The sequence below is a fragment of the Nomascus leucogenys genome, chromosome 8 (genome assembly GCF_006542625.1).
Source record: "Nomascus leucogenys isolate Asia chromosome 8, Asia_NLE_v1, whole genome shotgun sequence".
NCBI lineage: Eukaryota > Metazoa > Chordata > Mammalia > Primates > Hylobatidae > Nomascus > Nomascus leucogenys.
Window position 1 is genome coordinate 80,267,430 of NC_044388.1, and position 20,870 is coordinate 80,288,299.

Consider the following 20,870-nt stretch of genomic DNA (forward strand, 5'->3'; position numbering starts at 1 on the left):
ACCAGCCTGGGCAATGTAGTGAGAGCCTGTCTCTAAAAAAATAAAAATTAAATAATTAAATAAAAAAATTAGCCAAGCATGGTGAAATAATAAACGTATGTTATTTTGAATCACTAAATTTTGTGGTAATTTGTTATGCAGCAATAGACAAATAAAACAACATTCAACACAATCCCAATTAAAATCCCACTACAGAAATCGAAAAACTTATTCTAAAATTAATGACCTATAATAGCCAAAATAGCTCTGAAAAAGAAGATTACTATTCCACCTGACTTCAAGACTTAGTATAACACTACAGTAATCAAGACAATGTCACTGACCTCAACAAAGACAAATAGATCAATGGAACAGAAGAGCATTCAGAACTAGGCCTATACCTACATGGTCACTTGATATTTTTTTAACTTGTTGTAATTTTTATTTTTGTGAGATACACACTTTCCTAAAGATTTGCATTGTTCATACAGTAGTATTTTATAAGCCACATTAATAATGTTTTCATGCAACAAACCATAAGGTTCAAAGTTGTTTGGCAATCTAATATTTTTACATTAATATTTTAGAGCTCATAATGTGGTACTAGACTCCTAAAAGCCATCAGAAAATTAGTCTCATTCTTTTGGAATCAGTTTACTAATAAGATGGCAACAATCCAACATTTACAGATTTCTAGACAAGTAATATGTCCTTTACCACTTTTTGGTAATTGCTTTTCAATTGGTTTCTAAAAATTAACACAATAGGAAAAATGTTTGTACAAAGCTTCACCATAAAAATGGATGACACATAGTGCATGAAAAAATGCTCAACATCATTATTAATTAGAGAAACACAGTTTAAAACCCCAAAGTGATACCATTACACACATATTAGAATGGCTAAAATTAAAAAGGATTGTACCAAGGGTTGACAAAGATATAGGAAAACAAACTCTCATACACTGCTGGCAGGAATGGAAATAGTACAACCATCTTGGAAAATAGTTTGGAAATTAAAAAAAATTAAACACACACAGTTTTAATCCATTCATGCTGCTATAACAAATACCACAGATTGGGCAACTTATAAAGACAGAAATTTATCTTTCACAGTTCTTGAGGCTGGATGTACAAGATCGAGGTGCTGGCAGGTCCTGTGTCTGATGAGGGCCCAGTCTCTGCTTCCAAGAGGGAACCTGGTTGCTGCATCCTCCAGAGGGGACAAATGCTGTGTCTTCATATGGTGGGAGGGGCAAACAGCTCCTTCACATCTTATTTATAAAGTCATTAATCCCATTCATGAGGGAAGAGCTTTTATGCCCTAATCACCTCCCCAAAAGCTCCAACTTCTAATACCATCACCTTGGTAATTAGGTTTCAATCTATGAAATTTGGAGGGACACATACATTCAAACCATAGCATACAACTATCACATGATTCAGTCATTCTACTCCTGGGTATTTACCCAAGAAAAATGGGAATACATGTCCTTTTAAAGACTGGTACATGAATGTTCATAGCAGCATTATTTGTAGTAGCCCCAAACTGGTAATAACTCAAATGTCTATCAACTACCGAATGGTTAAACAAATTGTTATACATGCATACAATGGAATCTACTCTGCAATAAAAAGGAATGAACTAATAATATACAAAACAACATGAATATATTCAAATAATTGGGCTGAGTGCAGGAAGCCAGACATAAATGTATACATACTGCATGATTACGTTTACATAAAACTCTAGAAAAATGCAAACTAAACTATAGTGATGGAAAATAGGTCAATGGTTTGGAAGAAAGAGGAAATGAAAGGGGTAGGGAAAAACGATTACAAAGGGGCATAAGTAAAGTTTTGAGGATGTGGTAATCTTGACTGTGATAATGGTTTCACAAGCATATACAAATGTGAAAATTTATCAAATTGTTCACTTTTTGTTTGTTTGTTTTTTGAGACCGAGTCTCACTCTTGTTGCCCAGGTTGGAGAGCAGTGGTGCGATCTCGGCTCACTGCAACCTCCACCAACCGGTTCAAGTGATTTTCCTGCCTCAGCCTCTGGAGTAGCTGGGATTACAGGCGCCTGCCACCACTCCTGGCTAATTTTTGTATTTTTAGTAGAGACGGGATTTCACCATGTTTGACAGGCTAGTCTTAAACTCCTGACTTCAGGTAGTCCACCTGCCTTGGCCTCCCAAAGTGCTGGGATTACAGGTGTGAGCCACTGTGCCCAGCCTAAATTGTTCACTTTAAATATGTGTAGCTTACTGTACATTAATCATATCTCAGAAAAGCGTTTTTAATTACTAAATTCTAGACAAATGAAAAATTTAAGCAACAAAAATGAAACTGTGGTATATATTCAAAAGGACTGAAAACAAGGATTTGAACAGATACTTGTAGGCCAACATTCACTTGAACATTATTCACGACAGCAAAAAGGTGGAAACAACTGACGTATTCATCAATATGGAAAAGAGGCACTCTTAAAACACTTTTTAGAAGTGTGATTTTCTGGCTGGGTGCAGTGGCTCACGCCTGTAATCCCAGCACTTTGGAAGGCTGAGACGGGAGCATCACAAGGTCAGGAGATCAAGACCATCCTGGCTAACATGGTGAAATCTCGTCTCTACTAAAAATACAAAAAATTAGCCGGGTGTGGTGGCAGGCACCTGTAGTCCCAGCTACTCGGGAGGCTGAGGTAGGACAGTGGCATGAACCCAGGAGGCGGAGCTTGCAGTGAGCTGAGATCGCGCCATTGCACTCCAGCCTGGGGGACAGAGCGAGACTCTGTCTCAAAAAATAAAAAATAAAATAAAAGAAGTGTGAATTTCTACAATTGGAGGGCAATTAGGCAATATAAACATTGAAAATGCACACACCCTTTGACCCAGCAATTTCACTAGAAGGAATTTTTCCTATATATATACCTATATATTTATGCAAAGATTTATATTATATAAGGTTTGTGTCAGCATTTTTAGAGCAACATTATACAAAATATTCACGAATATGGCATTGAAGATGAACTGTGTTTCAGCCTATCAAGGAAAATATTAAAGACATTAAAGAAAATGATATGCTCAAGATATATTTATTTTATTACATGAAATAAGACTGTAATCCTAGCATCTGGGGGGGCTCAGGTGGGACTTGGGAGGCTGAGGCAAGAGGAACCCTTGAACCTAGGAGTTAGAGGCTGCAGTGAGCTATGATTGTGTCACTGCACTCCAGCCTGGGTGACCTTGTCAGAAGAAGAAGAAGAAGAAGAAGAAAGAAGAAAGAAGAAGAAGGAGGAGGAAGGAGAGGAGGAGGAAAAGGAGGAGGAGGAAGGAAGGCAGGGAGGGAGGGAGAGAGGGAGGGAGGGAAAGAAGAAGGAGGAGGAGGAGAATAAGAAAGAGAAGAAGGATGAGGAGGAGAAGGAGGGAAATAAGAGAGAAAAGTATCTATACTATCCTTCCCTTTGTGAATAAAACATTAAAATTCATTTTTTTAACTTATGCTAGACTAGTCTGGAAAGATACACAAGAACCTGATAGAAGTGACTGACTGAGGGAATAAAAATGAGAGATGAGAGACAAGGATGAAGAGACAGTATGTTATACCTTCTTCTGCCTTTTGAAGTTTATACCATTTATGTGTATGCTTACTTTAAAAAATCAATTAATCTAAGTGATTAAAATAAAATAAATGCAAAGGCCCTCCATCAAGGAGAGCCTCATCCCTGCTCCTCCAATCTTTCCCACAATTGCTCTCCAATCCATTCATCTGCACCTCTGCCAAAGATAGACTGCATTTTTTAGTATCAAATGAACTCTGTGGCACATTCCTTGGGGTTCTGTGTTTGTTAGGAATTTTCTCTCCCACCTGGAACAGTCCTTTTCCCTATAAACTGCACTTTTAGACAAAACTTCAAAATTAATCTCCCCAGGAACCCTCTCTGACCAAACCGAACCCCTGCATGCATTCTCTCTCTTGAAAGGTTGAGACCTGAACCTCAATAATACATCAAATTATTTGAAATAAGTCATTGGCTCTTGATTCACGTAAATTTGTCTTGTCTTTGAAACTAGATTTTTAAGTGTCTTGAGAGGAGGAAGCCAATATGACTCAAAGTCCTTGTATCCTTGACATCGCCCAGCTTAGGGATGAGCATACTGAATATACTCACCATGCCAGTGGGGTAAAGGGTGGGATACTGGATGAATATTCAAAGATTTCGAGCCCAAGAATTTGTTTCTCCGCTTTTGGCTGTAACCATTCTCACCAGGGCAACACCTTCTAAGCATATTCAGAAATCATTAGCTGTTAGGAAAGTATTGCAATATTCATGGAGGTTAAGCAGGTAACATAAATGTATAAATTAATGGGCAGAGTATAGGAGTGATGAGTCCTGAGGCAAAAGTGGAAAACATCTGCTCTGCTTTAAAAGTTTCCAGAATCCAACTCAAGCAAACAAATAAAAATCCTACAGGCAAACAGAATACATCCAGAGATGAACAGATCCAACCACAAGCAGCAACCAGTTGGCGACCCAAAGCCAGAAATGGCTACTAATCCAACTCTACAGGCATTCATCTCCCTGAACAGGCAGAATGCTATAACAAGGACAGAGGCAGTTCTAGAAAACCATGATTTGGACAGAACTCCAGAAGTGAGCCACATTAATGTGTCTCAAAAAGATTGCAGCATTTACAATCTCTCCCCACCTATCTGCAAGCTTGAGGACACACAGACTGGATAGATACGGCCACCTTGGCCTCTCCCTACCACCCTACCACATCAGCCATAGTCCCCTTCCTGCACCTCTGTTACCAATCACCCATTGCCTGAAACATCAAAGATCTCCATTTCCAAGCCATAACAAGACTCCGCCCTCCCTAAATTCTTATGTGCTTCTCAGGTATATTTCCAAAACTAGTGGGAGAGTTAGTGGAGGTTCCTCTGGCCTAACCACTCCTTCTCATGAGGTGACCCCTGTGCCAAAGCACTCAGTTTTCTGAGGACAGGTGACCATACAGTTGTGACGGAGAGAGCCGAGACATCAGGCTGGTATGAGGAGTGGAAAGTGAAGACAGACTAGGAAATAGACACTGCTTGTGGCACCTTCAGTCCCAGGCTCAAAACACCCTCATCTACAGACTGAATCACCACATGAGCTTCCCTACTACATGTGCCTTATGACACAGGAGGGCTTTGTGATGCAGTCTGGTGGCCTAGTTCCGTCCTCTGTGAGGTGGACATGACAAGGCCTAGCACTGGGAGTCATTAGGCACCAGAACCCTGAATGCCGAGATAGAGGGATGGCTGAGCTCATGCTAATGAGGTTTAGACCATGTTGAGCCCTACTTTTGTTCTGTGGGATATTGGATATCCCTTATACATCTATGGCTCCATCTTCATCATTATTCTAATTATCTGGCAAGTGAAAAGGAGCCACCATGAATTGAACTTGGAAGTTGAAAGGAGCTGCTGCCGGGTAGGGCAACACTATGATTCCAACTGAACTAATTAAGCCTCAGATAATATGCTTTTAAGCTCCAGAGTCCTTCCTTATTGACCCCACTTCCCCTCTCCCCCAATTTTTATGCCATACCTTTAGTTACTTTTATATAGTCTTCTCAGAGCCTAAAAGTAATTTCTTACCAGGTCTTCCCTGAACCATACTCTAATTGAAAAGCCAAGAAGCTTTCCATTTGACTTGAATAGAGACCTAGATGATATGGGATCTATCTCACTGGATCTCAGAAGACCTCACAATATGGGGGATTTTTTTGGTTGGTGGCCCTTTAAAGTGTTTATAAACTGAAGTCTTTGGGTATTAGAAACACATACACCTTCATCTGTACCATCCTGTCTCTTGCTTCATCCCCAGCATCCAGCAGGACTTATCTGGGAATCAGATGGGAGGTATAGAATATGGAAAAGCCTCCAAGTGAATCAGAAATAAGCAGAGAAGGAAAATGGGGTGAAAAGGTGGAATAGGCAAAGAAAATCCAGGACAGTGTATAAAATACAGATAGATATATAGAAAGGGAGTGGAAAATATATGTAAGTCTCATGTAAGTTTGGACATGAGAAAGAAAATGGTGTCCCAGCTTCACATTCTAATGTTTTTGTCTTTTAAGTGTCACCAAAAAGTCAGGCAAAGAGCTAGAGATGCAGCATCAACAGGTAAAGTCCCAATCTCTCCTCTGACTCCCTTCCACTGTGGGGTTTCCCATGAATCCTGTCCCTCTATGATCCCGGAGCCAAGAGCCAGGTGCTCTGCCACTGAAGACTCCAGTTCCCCAGACTGAAACTTCCATGGGTGGGAAATCTTACCTTGGAAACATTCCAAAATTCTCTACATTATTCCCATGGGAATAAAGAATTGAGACAATAGTGCAGATGTCCTTAGTTGTGTCATTTACTAGTTTTAAAACCTGTGGAAATCACTTCATCTCTCAGTCTTGTTTGCCATCACATGGGCATCTGATGATCCTCTCACTTACAGTATGGTTCTTAAGGTCAAATAAGAATGGCTATAGGAGAACAAGTCATGATTCATTATACTGTGCACAGAAAGGCCTTAAAGCATTTCTAATTAGGGTTCTCAGTGTCTTCTTGCTGAGAGTCAAGGGCCTCCAACCTCCTATAGATACTCTGAAAACTCTACCATGCCACTGTCTACTATAACACTGTCTTCTGGTTCCTCAGCTAGGAGACTTTCTCAGGAAGAAGATGAGAAGCCACAAGAGCCAAGAGCTGCTCTCTGTCATGAAAAGGTGATCTATTGCTGTATGCAGTCTCTAAACACCAGCCTGGCCTGTGGTGATTTTTTCATTTAGCCTGGGGCAGGACTGAGGAGATGGAAAATGGCTGGGAGGGAGACATACACAGTGGAGGCTGGTTCACTAGTTGAGAGGGTTGCAAAGGCATAATCATCGCAGGAGGAAAGAGTCACCCAATACTGATTTGGGACAGGGTCACAGTAGTTCTGAAATTCAGGATTTTACTAGTACATTATTCATAAAAGACATTATATGGGGTTCTACTCAGCTCTGAGATATGTTATCCAGTCAAGAGAATGGATTTTTCATGAGGAAGTCACCCATGTCACATTCTCTTTACAGCTACACCCTTACATGGGCAGACTCAGCTGACCAAGATGAACCCTGCTGATAATACCTCCTTTAGTTCTGTATTCAGGGAGTCAAGTTCCTGGCAGAGCCCTAAGACAGGAGCCTATCATCTTATCCTCTTAACATTTCTAGAGAAAAAGATTGATTCCCAGCAGATGTTGGGTACATCATCAGGGATATCTCATAGCGCCCAGAATGCATAAGTACCACATAAACCTCATTTTCCACAGTTTGGATGTACTGAAAACTAGGCTTCGGGTTTCTTAGCCTCAAATGAGACTGCAAGAAAGTTCTACCTTGTGATATTCCTGGTGATGCCCCATCAGCTAACCAACTGACTCTTCCACATGCTTAGTTCCTTTCTCCTAGTTCAGCTTCTCAACAAGGCCAACACAGAACTCAGCTCCCAGTCTTCTCTGAGGGCCATGCCCTTCTGTGGGTTGTCTGAGGCCTTGTCCAACAAGTCCTAAACCCAGCCCACCATACCTTACCAAATGCCATTTTCTTAAGAAGAAAAGTAGAGGAGTAGACATGAAGGGGCTGTAGGCTTCTAGACTTGCAGGACTAGGGAAGGGCAATGCCAACTCTAGCCCACACTCTTCCAAGAAGGTAGATGCCACTCCATCACTAATGTTTGCCATGTTTCTCTTTCCAGCCAGGGCTGGCTTCCCCTGGAGGGAAGTGTGCGGCGAATCCTATGTCCAGATCCCCATTGCCAAATTTGCAATGTCATGGTTCTGGAGATTCAGCAATTGCTGGTGGATGTGAACGACCAGATCTCCCCAACTTTATCGAGGAGCCCATCACAGGTCTCCTCTTGCCTAGAGATCTTGTCTGTGTCTAGTGTATCTTTTGAGCAGAGTCTAGAGCTCCATTACAGAAACACCAGAGAGCTTTCACTGGCATCTATAAACCCAACACTGTCACAATTAACAGATCAAAAATCTCCCCAACATGGCACATGTATACATATGTAACAAACCTGCACATTGTGCACATGTACCCTAAAACTTAAAGTATAATAAAAATTAAAAAAGACATTTAACTACAAAAAAATATATCTAAGCTCCTTCCCAACATGGCACAGTCTATTAACATCACAGAGCTGAATCTGCCGCAGCTAGAAATGCTCAAGAACCAGCTGGATCAGGAAGTGGAGTTCTTGTCCACGTCCATTGCCCAGCTCAAAGTGGTACAGACCAAGTATGTGGAAGCCAAGGACTGTCTGAACGTGCTGAACAACAGCAACAAGGGGAAAGAATTACTTGTCCCACTGACGAGTTCTATGTATGTCCCTGGGAAGCTGCATGACATGGAACACGGGCTCATCGATGTGGGAACTGGGTACTAGGTAGAGAAGACAGCTGAGGATGCCAAGGACTTCTTCAAGAGGAAGATAGAGTTTCTAACCAAGCAGATGGAGAAAATCCAACCAGCTCTTCAGGAGAAGCACGCCATGAAACAGGCTGTCATGGAAATGATGAGTCAGAAGATTCAGCAGCTCACAGCCCTGGGGGCTCAGGCTACTGCTAAGGCCTGAGAGTTTTTGCAGAAATGGGGCAGAGGGACACCCTTTGAATGTGGCTTCCTGGTGCTGGAAAGGGTCTTGTGTTTTAATGCCAATAAATGTGCCAGCTGGGCAAAAAAAAAAAATATATATATATATATATATAAACTAAAATCATTGCAATCTAGCCATTAAAAATAATGTCTCTCTATGAAAAAAAAAAAAACAGATCAGAAATCTTTAACCCAGTCAGCTGCCCAGTCAACGTATGCAGATGGCATACAAGATTACTGAGCTGATCACCTCCAGCTAGGGCCGGAATTTCAAGTGCCAGATGTGCTCACGGGCCCAAACACCATAGCTTCTTCAAGGCTTGAGAAGCCAAGGGCTCCACTGAACCAGGAGGAGATGATGCAGAGCAACCCCAGCTCTGTCCAGGGGAACCAAGGCCGACATCACTTGAATTCCCAGGTCTCCTTGCTGTCCCTGAACCCAGAAACCTCCGATGCATTCAATGGCCTTGCATATCGTCCTCCCTGCCCACCTTCCATTTCTCAGTCCTGAAGTGCTGAGGCCTTCCGAAGATTGAAAATGTGCCCAACCCCCCTTGAAGGATCCTTTTCTCTTCAATGAGCTCTCCTTCCCCCAACTGCTCCCTAAAACTTCACTCCAGTCAGCCCCACCCTCTTCCCCACTTTCCCCAAATTGGGTGTCTCCATCTGAACATCAACGAGCTCAGATCAATGTCCCATTTCTGACTCTGGCCGAGTATGAAGCCTTGGAGTGGCACCTGCTACAGAGGCAACTCCAGCTTCAGTGGGGCTGGCCAGCTGCCCTCCAGAGGTCTCAGCACACCCAGTGCCTCACGCAGCATGAGCCCTGTGGCAAAGCTCAGCCTCCTGAGACCATGACAGCTTCCCAGCCAGGGAAGTCCATCTCAGTGCTTACCAGGGAACCACTCTTCTTCCCGGAGCATGCCCGGAAGCTGCTGGAATTCCACATCTAGAAACAGTTGATTCACCATCGCTGGGGCCTGCCTCAGAAGATCCAGCAGTCCATCCAGTTGCTCCTTACCTCCACTGACCAGCAGACTGTGTCCTGCAGCAGCACAGCCCTAGCCAATGTGAGCATCCCCCAGACTGTAGCCCTAGAGGCCAACGGGGCTTGTGATGTGCTGTCACCCATTGTGCCCCAGTGTCCGTCCCCATGCCACACTTGTTAACCCGGGCCAAGGCAATATTGCAGAAGAACTTCAACTCCAAATGTAAACAGATCCACCAGGGCAAGATCCCTGCCTGTGTACATAGGTCCTGGGACTGCAGAATTTCTGGGGGCCTGGCAGTGGCTCTTTTAACCTGCATTCCAGAAAGCCAGTTCCTGGTACTGCAGAGAGCAAGTGACCCAGACCTACATCACAAAGTTATGCCTTGGATGCCTACGGCCCTTGATCAACAGCAAAAGGCTTTACCAGGTGCTATCACTGAACACCCTAAGCTGCTCCGAGTCTTGTCTATGGAAGCCATTGAGAAACTGGAGACAACTTTACGGCACAAGCATCTGGCCTTCCTGTCGGGGCTGCCTGCTCTGTATTGCGTGGCGCTTCCCAGGGCCCTGGCCCCGGCAGTCACTATCCAATCTGTCATCACAGAGATGGTGCCTAGGCCTGTGGAAATCCCAGCAGAGCCTCTGATTCAGATTGTTTCATTTGAAGAACAGTGTATAAGTCTTGGGCCATGCCTTCAAGGCAACAATGAGAGCTGTACAGACATTGCAAAAGAGTTCCAGCCTGCAGTGCCAGTAAAAGGAACCATGGAGATGCTGCCTCTAGAAAGTCAGACACACCCTGCTAGCCCCCACAAACTCCAGACATACATCTTGACCAAACTAAACTTCCACCTGAGAAAAAAGGTCCTAGAGATACAATGGGGAATTCCCATTAGGGCAAGGAAGTCCAGGGAACAAACTGCTGCAACACCAGAGAACAAATCCACACAGAAGCCTCTTGAAAGTCTAAACCACCAAGGGGAGACATTGCTCCAGGAACTGCCCATCCCACCAGACACCCTTCCTGCCGCTAATCCAGAAGGGGTTCACCTTAAAGAACAGCTGGCCAATGACTTGAAGGCAGTGCAGCAGAACCAAAAGCAATCTACTTCCAAAGCTGTACCCCAGGGTTCTGCCCACTCAGTCTCCAAGATCTCACAGCGCAGTGGGGACATGACAAAGGCCCACATGCTTTGTGTTTGGGTGGACGCCAATGTGAACAACCCCAGCCTCGAGGAACCCTGGAGCCCTGAGCCCCAAAGCCCTGGCAAGAGCAAGGACCCAGCCCATGTCCCCAGGCTAGCAGGAAAGAGAGAGGACCCAGAGGAAACCAAAGCAGCCAGGGACCACAGAGAAGGGGATGCGGGGTTTGGGCGCTCCTCAACCAGAGAAGAGAGACGCCCTGCTGAAGACCAGAGGCCAGCAGGGATGCTTCCGAACAAGACACCCCCAGGGTCCTGGCGATGGAGCCTTAGCTTTCATCTTGCTGATCCCTGTCAACACAGCCCCCAGCATGACCCTCAGCTTAAGCTCCCACAGCAACCTCCACGAGTCCCTGGGGAGAAAGAATCTGACAGTGACCTGCAAGACAGTCAAGCCGAGCTAACTGTCATCCTTGAACCAGCAACAATTCCTAAGAATGCCCAGACTGTGGTGCCCCAGGCTTCACAGGGTCAGCCTTTCCTGAGCCAATCAACTCAGGGTAAGCCTTTGCAGGGCCAAACTTTGCAAGGCCAGGTTTTGCATGGGCTGGTGATGCCAGCCCATACTCAAAAGAAGCCCAGCCTTCCAGAGTCTAGCTTGAGAAATAAAATTAAATGTTTCTGCATCATATTATCCCCAAGACAAAAGGCAAAGGGCATGAGGACTCCATGTTCTCAGCTGCTGTGAAGGTGGCCAAAACCAGAAAAGAAAATGCTGCAAAGGTCCTGGCTCCAGCCAAGAGCCCTGTGGGGAGAAGTAAGACAGAGAAGCCGACAGGGTGCTCCAAGGCCCAATCTCGTCCTGCTCAGAAGCTGGTGGGCCCAGCCTTCTTGGATGGTCCCCAGTCCCTAGACAATAAGCTCCGGCTACACTCCAGACAACTGGCTCTGCCTCAGCCCTGGGCTACCCCCGCCACTGCCCTCGTCACTGTCCTTGAGCGGCTTGTGCCACCAAACCAGGGCACCCAACCTTGTTCCTCAGATAGAAACATTAGTCTGCTCAAGGAGAACACGCAGACTTTGGATTCAACTAATATAAGGTCTTACTATGCATTAGCCACTCTCCTAGACCCTGGAGTTATGGGACAGTGGAAAATATTCTGGTGGGATGGATGGTAAATGTTCAGAAATCACGCATGACCTTTAACTTCAGTGCACTCTAGATAAGGGCTTTTCTTCTTTGATGTGGAATGGTGACCCATCTGAAAGGTAGGTCAAAGCTCCTTCCCTAGAGAGGAAGGACTTTTTAGTCTCCCTCACACCTTCCCTTAACACAATAAAGCAGAGACAAGGAGCAGACAGACAATGTATTGCTGAGAAATATAGAGTGCATTTCTAGTAGCACCTGCCCCACCTGCACATTTATGGAAATGACAATACTGGTCCTCTGGAGGGCTGCAGCAGGTGGGGAGCCACCTGTATTTCTAGTGGCACCTGCCCCACCTGCACATTTATGGAAATGACAGTACTTCCCATTAGGGTAAGGAAGTCCAGGGAACAAACTGCTGCAGCACCAGAGAACAAATCCACACAGAAGTCTCTTGAAAGTCTAAACCACCAAGGGGAGACATTGCTCCAGGAACTGCCCATCCCACCAGACACCCTTCCTGCCCCTAATCCAGAAGGGGTTCACCTTAAAGAACAGCTGGCCAATGACTTGAAGGCAGTGCAGCAGAACCAAAAGCAATCTACTTCCAAAGCTGTACCCCAGGGTTCTGCCCACTCGGTCTCCAAGATCTCACAACGCAGTGGGGACATGACAGAGGCCCACATGCTTATACCCAGCCCTACTCTTTCTATACCACCTGTGCCTGGAGTCCTTCTCCACCACTCTCCTTGCCATGATCCTTGCTCCTTGAATTTATCTTCACAGTAACTAATGGTGGGCACCCAGTCAGCTGAATCCCCTCCCAGGATCTACCTGGTGCCTTTTCCTCAGGGGATGACTCCTACACTTTTTCCTGCTAAGGATGGCACCACAGAAGCCTGGAAGCTCCAGCCCTTGGTTCCTGTCAGCCTTCTACATCTCTTCATTGTGTCCCACTGCATTTCTGAAAACACCGAAGCCAATCACCTTGGCTGTCAAAAGAAGACAAGGCTTTTGGAAAGTGTCCTATTAACACAGAAAGTGACAACAAATCTAGAATTTAATGCCACACGAGTCTAACAATGAGATCAGCTGCTCATAACTGTGGTGGTGGGACTCTGGCCCTTTTGCCTTTCTCTGGGAATGTCCAATATCTTGCTATTCAGGGAAATACATAGTTATTATTAATTGAAATATTATGTGGAATTCTCTGAAACCTTTGGAATGAAATGAAGTCCAAGAGGGAGGCTGAGTCGCAAGCTGAGATCTACAAGGAGCTGCTAAGAAAGGTAAGCCCCTCCTAGTGATAACCTATTCGCATTCTCCCTCACACACAGATTAAACAAAGTCCCTCCTACACACCTGCTTTGGGAGGTCTCTCAGTGTAGCTTGCCATACCAAGACGTTCCTAGAGTTTTTTCCTGCTACCTTTTCAGTTGAGCCTCCCACCCCGATCCCAGCACCATCACTGGGTGAGTGATCCACCGCCAAAGGCAGCTTTAGTAATCCTGGCCACACAACAAGCCTCTTAATAATGGCCATCATACTCATATTCCCTGGAACCTCTAAGGAGACCTAAGGGGACCTTGTCCTTCCTTCTCCAGTTACTTGGGTTAAGGCAGGCACTAGTCTCCCTGGAACGCCTGACCTCTTAAGGAGCCATGGCAGAACAGCATAGCTCAAGGTTGTCCTTGCTGCACTCAACAGGTTAAAAGTGAGTAAAAGATTTGGGTCACCCCCTTCCCTCTGGAAGGAAATTTCTGGCTGAAGTGACCAAAGAATGATTTTAGGGCAAAATGATAAACACGAACAAAGGGCAATAAAAACAGCACAAAGAAAATATTACAAAATTCTTGAGCAAGTGTTTTTGTAACTTTTAGGACAAATGCCTGACCCTGTGGGGAGAATGCAGATTTTAAAGTCAAAGTCACAAGAATGGAATGTGGGGAAAAATGAAGTTTAGAATTCTAGCTCAGAGATTTGACAAGTTACTTAACATTTCTGAGCCCCAGTTTCTAGATCTGGCAAAAGGGGATAATTGTACATCCATACCCCAAACCTCAATTACTGTTAATGTACTGGTCATTCTCAAAGCCACATTTCTGACCCAGTCTTTCCACTGAGCTCCAAACTGTATATTCAACAACTGACACAAAACTCTATCTTGTTACAAAGACAATGCAAATTAATTCAAAACCTCCACCTCACCAACCTGATTTCCAACGTCAGGGAATGTTACCACTATACATTCACTTTTTTGCTCAGTTCATACATCAAGACAGTCACTGGGTTCTAATCTTGATGACTCTCAAGTTAGCTTCCTTTCCTCTATTTTTGCTGACTCTCCTTATAGTTCAGTTTCTCATCCTTAACTTGCCTGAATGGTTAAAATATGCCTCATAACCCCAGGGCCTAAGAAAGTAGCTAATGCACAGTAATACCTTATATTAGTTGAATGCTAAGTCTGCGCTGGGGAGGCAGAGAAAGCGTCACATCTTTGTGATGAGTGCTATAAGGTGTGAGGTTGTGCCACAGGAGGAAGTAATTAGCTGGTCAGGATAATCCCAGAAGGGTCACAATAAAAATTACTTTGAAAAACATCTTACATTCGGGTGTCCACCCGTGTCACGCCAGGGCACCAAGGAGCCGTTGTGGGGTCCGGGCGGAGGCCCGCTAGTGTGGAAGTCGTCGACGCCACCGCTCTTCGTCCTCCCGTCTGTTCTCGTTCCCGGCCACCATCATGCTGGCGCTCATCTCCCGCCTGCTGGACTGGTTCCGTTCGCTCTTCTGGAAGGAACAGATGGAGCTGACGCTCGTGGGGCTGCAGTACTCGGGCAAGACCACCTTCATCAATGTCATCGCGTCAGGTCAATTCAGTGAAGATATGATACCCACAGTGGGCTTCAACATGAGGAAGGTAACTAAAGTAAGTCACAATAAAGATCTGGGACATAGGAGGACAACCCCGATTTCGAAGCATGTGGGAGCGGTATTGCAGAGGAGTCAATGCTATTGTTTACATGATAGATGCTGCAGATCGTGAAAAGATAGAAGCTTCCCGAAATGAGCTACATAATCTTCTAGATAAACCACGATTACAAGGAATTCCAGTGCTAGTGCTTGGAAACAAGAGAGATCTTCCTAATGCCTTGGATGAGAAACAGCTAATTGAAAAAAATGAATCTGTCTGCTATTCAGGATAGAGAAATTTGCTGCTATTCAATTTCTCGCAAAGAAAAGGATAATATAGATATCACACTTCAGTGGCTTATTCAGCATTCAAAATCTAGAAGAAGCTGAAGCATCTCCTGAAGTCTTCCAGTCCTTCTTGGCTATAATCCTAGAATTATTGTTTATTCCTCTGAAGTAATTCCCAGAATACGGTCCTTCCTAAACCCAAGAAATTGCCTTTTTCAGAGTTTGTTTCTCATGTGCACTGCTGAAGATGAGTATCAGCTAGAGTTGTCATGATAAAGTCAGCACACACAAAAAGGCTTCTTACACATACCTGTCTTAAAACATGTGTAGAGCTTTAAAAAAAAAAACCCATATACTTTTGACCATCTTAAATCAAGAAAATTGCATATTTCCATTCTGGTTCTGGGCCAGATTTTTATATTGGTTTTCAGTAAATGTCTATCTATAATATTTCATTATAGAGTCCAGTAGCTTAATACTGACACTGACTTGATACAGCATGAAGTTTCTAGTGCCACACACAGTATTTAGAAAACCTTCAAACGTGAATGACTCATGGGATATATGTAAACATAATGTTTATTTTATCTCACAAATGCATGTGAAATGTATAATTACATCTTAGGAATCCAAAATGGTCTGCAGAGAGTGAGTGGAGGCACCAGATCAATGTTGGTTCTTTACACTGGTGAGATTCTACCTGATGAATGTTAAAGATATTCTGCTTTCTGAGAACTCTTTATCACCAGATGGCAGTTGGGATATGGGAGGAACTAAAGCATCTTGTTTTGTATCTGTCCAGATAATTATTTCTATCTCTTGTTTTTTTCTTCCTGGTTCAGGATACTTTTTTAAGGGGTTGAGAATTGAAGATTTTCCAAAAGCTTTCATGAATTTAGAGCATTCCACCCAATAAAATAAAACCTGTTAAGAATGTCAAAAAAAAAAAAAAAGAAAATCATCTTACATTCAACAATTAAAATATTGGAGTACTTACTATGTGCCAAGTACTATGCCAAACACAACAAACAAGACACAAGCCTTGCCCCAGGGGAGCTCATCATCTCATGAGGTAGATAGTCTCATAGGTTCAAATTGCCTAATCAACATATATATTTGGATATCAAATATTCATCTCAACCTATACAAAAATGAACTCTCGATTCCCTGCCCACCCACCACCATCATCCATTTACACATACCAAATCTGCTCCAATCATGGTATTTCTCACATCAGCTAAGGGCAATTCCATCTTTCCAGTAATTCAGGACAAAAACAATAGTGTTATTCTCGAATTTTTTTTCCTAACAGTCCACATCCATTCCATCAGTAAATCCTGTTGTCTTTACTTCAAAAATCCATCCAGAATATGACCATTTCTCACTCTTTCTACTGCTACCATTACTGCAGTAGCATCATAACGTCCCCCATTTTATCCTGACACCATATCCCCAACAATCTATCTTCAACACAGAGGCCCGATGGTCCTCAAGGACGGTCCTGGTTGCAGATGACAGATAGATAGATATAGATATAGATATAGATGATATAGATATAGATAAAACCATGCAACTGGATAACATCACCATGGAACTAAGTGTAAATGGAGAGATCTAAAGACTGGGCTAAGACACTCTAAAGTTAACTGGGAATAAAAGGAGGAACCAGTAAGTAGAGGAACAAAGAAGCAGTAGCCAGTGAGGTAGGAAGAAAAACAGAAGAGTGTGGTGTACTGAAAGCAAAGAGAGGGAAGTATTTCAAAGAGAAAGTGATCAACTGCATAACCAGTTGCTAACTAGCCAAGTAAGATGAATGGCATTCAATTTAAAAACATAGAGATCTTCTGTGGCATTGAGAAAACCAGATTTAGATGAGTGATGAAGTTGTGATGGGCGCGGATTCAAGATACAATGGAAAGAGAGCAATTGGTGATAGCAAGTATAATCACGTATTCAAGGAGGTTTGTTCCAGAGAGGTGCAGAAAAATGAGGAAATAGCAGAAAGAGAACATGGGATTCAGAGAGGGTTTTTGAAAAATATGAGATACATAGCACGTTGGATGTTGACGGGAAAGATTCAGTTGAGAGGGATAAACTGATGAGGAAAAGAGGGAAGAACTACTGGAGCAATGCCCTGTTGTAGAGGACACAGAATAGAAGTGAATTCCCAAGTCAAGGGGCTGGCTTTGGCTAAAAGTACAGACACTGGTGGTAGATAGAAGGCATCGTTAATGAGAGGGGACTTTGTGGATAAGGGCAGAAAAAGGTTTCTTTTATATATAAGAGAGTGTGGACACAGACCCAGAGGGACAAGTGAGGAGCTGGGAAGGCACCGTGGCTGTGGGAAGGGGGAATGGTATGCAGAGCCAAAGCTAGAAAGCAGGAGGTAGAGAGGGATTCTGGAAGTTACTACGGAAAGTTTTTATTAGGGCCCAAGCTGTTGGTGGCAGTGTGAGTGTGTAGGTGGGCAGGGAAAGGTGGTTAAAAGTTGCTGCTGATATCTGTGCAGCAGGTGCTCTTGGAAAACTTTACCAGCAGAAGATATCACAGAAAAAGCTCTAAATGCATGGAGCCTGAGCAACAGCATGAGGCTGGAGATGGAGAAATAGGGCAAGGGTGGCATCCCAGTACTCAGTGAGATGAGGGACCAAGGAGGTTATATGGGTGGGAGGAGAGGCTAAGGAAGCAGGAAGACAAATAGGCTGTCCTGAGAAGATGGGAGGGACATCGATTTTAGACAGCTACTATCCCTCAGGAGATGGCACCTCTGCATTCCCCTTCTGACCTTCCACAGAGGAGCCAAGAGCTAGAGAAAGGCCAAGAAATACTGTGACTTCTTTATGACATGTTTTGAGGGACAGTGGGATGCCCCTGGTTCCTAAGGAAACCCAGGATCACTCACCATCTCATCACTAGGAGGAGGTGATGGCAGGACTTGCTTCCTCTGATAGGACCCCAGCATTTAGCACAATGTGTCCACTGCTTGGATACAGAAGAGCCAGGATGGGAAGAAACATGGATATGTCCCTGCTCTGAATACTGATTCTGTGCCTAAGGGATGGGGGCCCAGCCCAGGGATGGTCTCCAGGACAGAGAAGCACAAGGTTCAGGCCTGCTGAACCAACATTCAACATGTGTTTTTCTAAAGCATCCCCAAAGATCAAAGGAGGTCTTGTGACAGGGACATCCTCCCTGCCTGGTGGGAGTGGGGCAGGCAGCCACACAGCTAGGATAATAGAGGGAAGTCCAGAATAAAGGGAATTGACTCAGGAGGGTCACAGCAGCATCAGGTAGGGAGCCAGGGGTTAGCATGCACACATCCTGGTTCAGGGTGGAGCAGGTCCTTCCCATGGTTCCCTGCAGGCTCCTACCTGCTTGAGGCCAGCATGGGCTCATGCTGCTGACAGAAGTCCCAGGGGCAGAGAAGTGAGCTGAAACTGATAGCTTCAGGATTCTGAGGTCTTGGCAAAGTCAAGAACTAAGAGAAATCGGGGTCATAGTCTATGACTTGTGTGGAATGCTGATGGTGGATGAAGCCTTGCTCATCCCATAATCCCTGCATAAATCCATGTTCTATCTTCCCCAGGGTGAAGAGAGGTAAGAAGCAAAAGTCACATGAAGGGTATAAACTCAAGAATTTACTACTTCAGATTTAGGGGTAGGTGTTAGGAATACATCAGTGCTTGCTTGGGATCTTTGGGTTCACCTCTGGCACACTCAGGTAACATCATGTCATGGTGAATGGCCCCGACCTTCCAGAGATCTTCTCTTGGGCACTCCAGAAGGGCACTTCAGAATTGGCTGGAGGGAATTTCAGGAAACCGACCACCAGCAGTGGGAGGAGGGTGGCTTCTCCACAACATCACTTGTGTTCAACGCTGAGTTGTTGAGGGCAGGGACCGTGGCTGCTTCACTTCTGTACCTGCTCACTGCAGCCCAGGCAGGGAGGGCAAGGAACACAGGATGAACACAGGAATAGACTCCATGGAGACACTGCTTCCTGCACCATGTGGGAGGTGGCTGGGCCTCTGCTGCTTAACCAGCCAACCAGGGCCGAATACTCTACCTGGCCTCTGGAGCCCATGGTCTAGGCCAGGTCTGCCATAGATGGAAGGGCCAGAATGGCCTCTGTGTCCACTGCAGGGACAGAAGAGAAGGGAGGACTTCCTTGAGCTCAGGTGGCAATATGAGAGGTAAGCACAATCCAGGCATGTAAAGTGCTTGGGGACACAAGGACCAGATGCCTCACAGGGCTGACCAGGCTTGCAGAGGTCTGTGCATTCTCATGCCCGGAGACAGTGAGGCCAGGACGCTGGGAGAGCATGGGGAGGGAGAGGGGGGCCTGGGAAGGGGCCAGTGAGATCCAGTTTCCAGAAGGAGGGGTGGGTGCTGCCAACTGCCCCCCTTTCCTGCCTTGTCCCTCTCCTCCACTATAAACATCTCTCGTGTTCTTGCCTGGTCCACAGCCAGGCAAGTAGCATACTAGGGGATTTCCAGAGTGTACCAATTCCAAGGTCAGGCCTACTACAAAGGCCACAGGGGCAGGTCCCTGGGCAGGCGGACTGACTAATGGGAATCCAGACGGTGGGAAGGGAAGCCCTCCTTGCAGTAAATTGTGCTAGCAGCTAGAGTGTGTCAGGGGAAAGGGGGAAGATACAGTGAGGGGCCAGGGCAGAATTACACACATATGGTTTTGTCGTAATGGCAAAAACCAGTTACTTTTGCACCAACCTAAGAGTTCAGAGTAAGCACAAACATGTCAAGAAAGACACACTTATGTCTTCCTTGGACATGACTTGGGTGTTCTTGGACTCATGAACTTGGATTTGGGTGTTCATGAGTCCTTGGGTGTTCAAGGACTCATGAACACCCTGCATCAGACATGCTCGAGCATGTGAGTGGAAGATTTTTATAAAAGGCTTTAAAAATGTAACAGTGATCTTGAGGAAAATGTCAGGTTGGGGATGGGGCAAGAGGACTAAAGCAAAAGAAACTTCTGAAAATGGAAGCAAAGAAACACTAAAAATCAGTGGGTTTCACAGAAAAAGGAAGTCTCAATTTTCTCTGATCACAGGAGGAAGGAACAATCGGGATAGTTCCCACTGCTTTACAAAGTGCAAGTGTTCACGAATCATTGAATAAATGCTGTAAAGATGACTGGGGAAAGCAAAGGGTTTATTTGAGATCACAGCGTCAGCACCCTTCCTCTAGGTCAAAGTGGGCCAGAGAGGGCTGAGGAGACCAAATCTTCAGAACTTGTTTCTAGAAACTATGGAGTCACAAGCTCATCATATCCACTCTGCTTCCTCAGAGATAGAACCGGAATGGTGAGTTGGGTTTAGCAGGGATGATGGTATGTAACCAATACAATAAATACAAATGATTTCTCTGACATCAGGGAAGAGATACGAAATTTTGGAATTTAGATGGTTTCCATACCACATTTCATTTCTCTTAAATATACACATTAGTATATAGCAGAATTGCCGGGTCATATAGAGATTCTCTTTAACTTTTTGAAGAACCATGAAATGTTTTCCACAGCAGCTGCACCATTTTACATTTCCACCAGCAATGCACCAGGGTTCCAATTTCTCCACAGCCTCACCACACATTATTTTCCTTTTTTTTAAATAGCCACCCTACTGGGTGTGAAGTAATATCTCATTGTGTGCATATGTGTTTGTTTGTTTGTTTGTTTGTTTGTTTTAATAGGGGCTGGGTCTC

At 44.6% G+C, this 20,870-nt stretch overlaps 3 pseudogenes across 1 annotated transcript; all 3 read left to right on the forward strand.

The window, feature by feature from the left end:
* The first annotated feature begins 5,144 nt into the window (after positions 1-5,144).
* Positions 5,145-11,977, forward strand: LOC100594807 (annotated as a pseudogene).
* LOC100607000 lies at positions 8,175-8,752 on the forward strand (annotated as a pseudogene). The gene has a single exon (XR_001116232.2). The product of XR_001116232.2 is annotated as a prefoldin subunit 5 pseudogene (transcript).
* A 2,533-nt stretch (positions 11,978-14,510) lies between the features above and the next one.
* LOC115836366 lies at positions 14,511-15,290 on the forward strand (annotated as a pseudogene).
* The last annotated feature ends 5,580 nt before the right edge of the window (positions 15,291-20,870 follow it).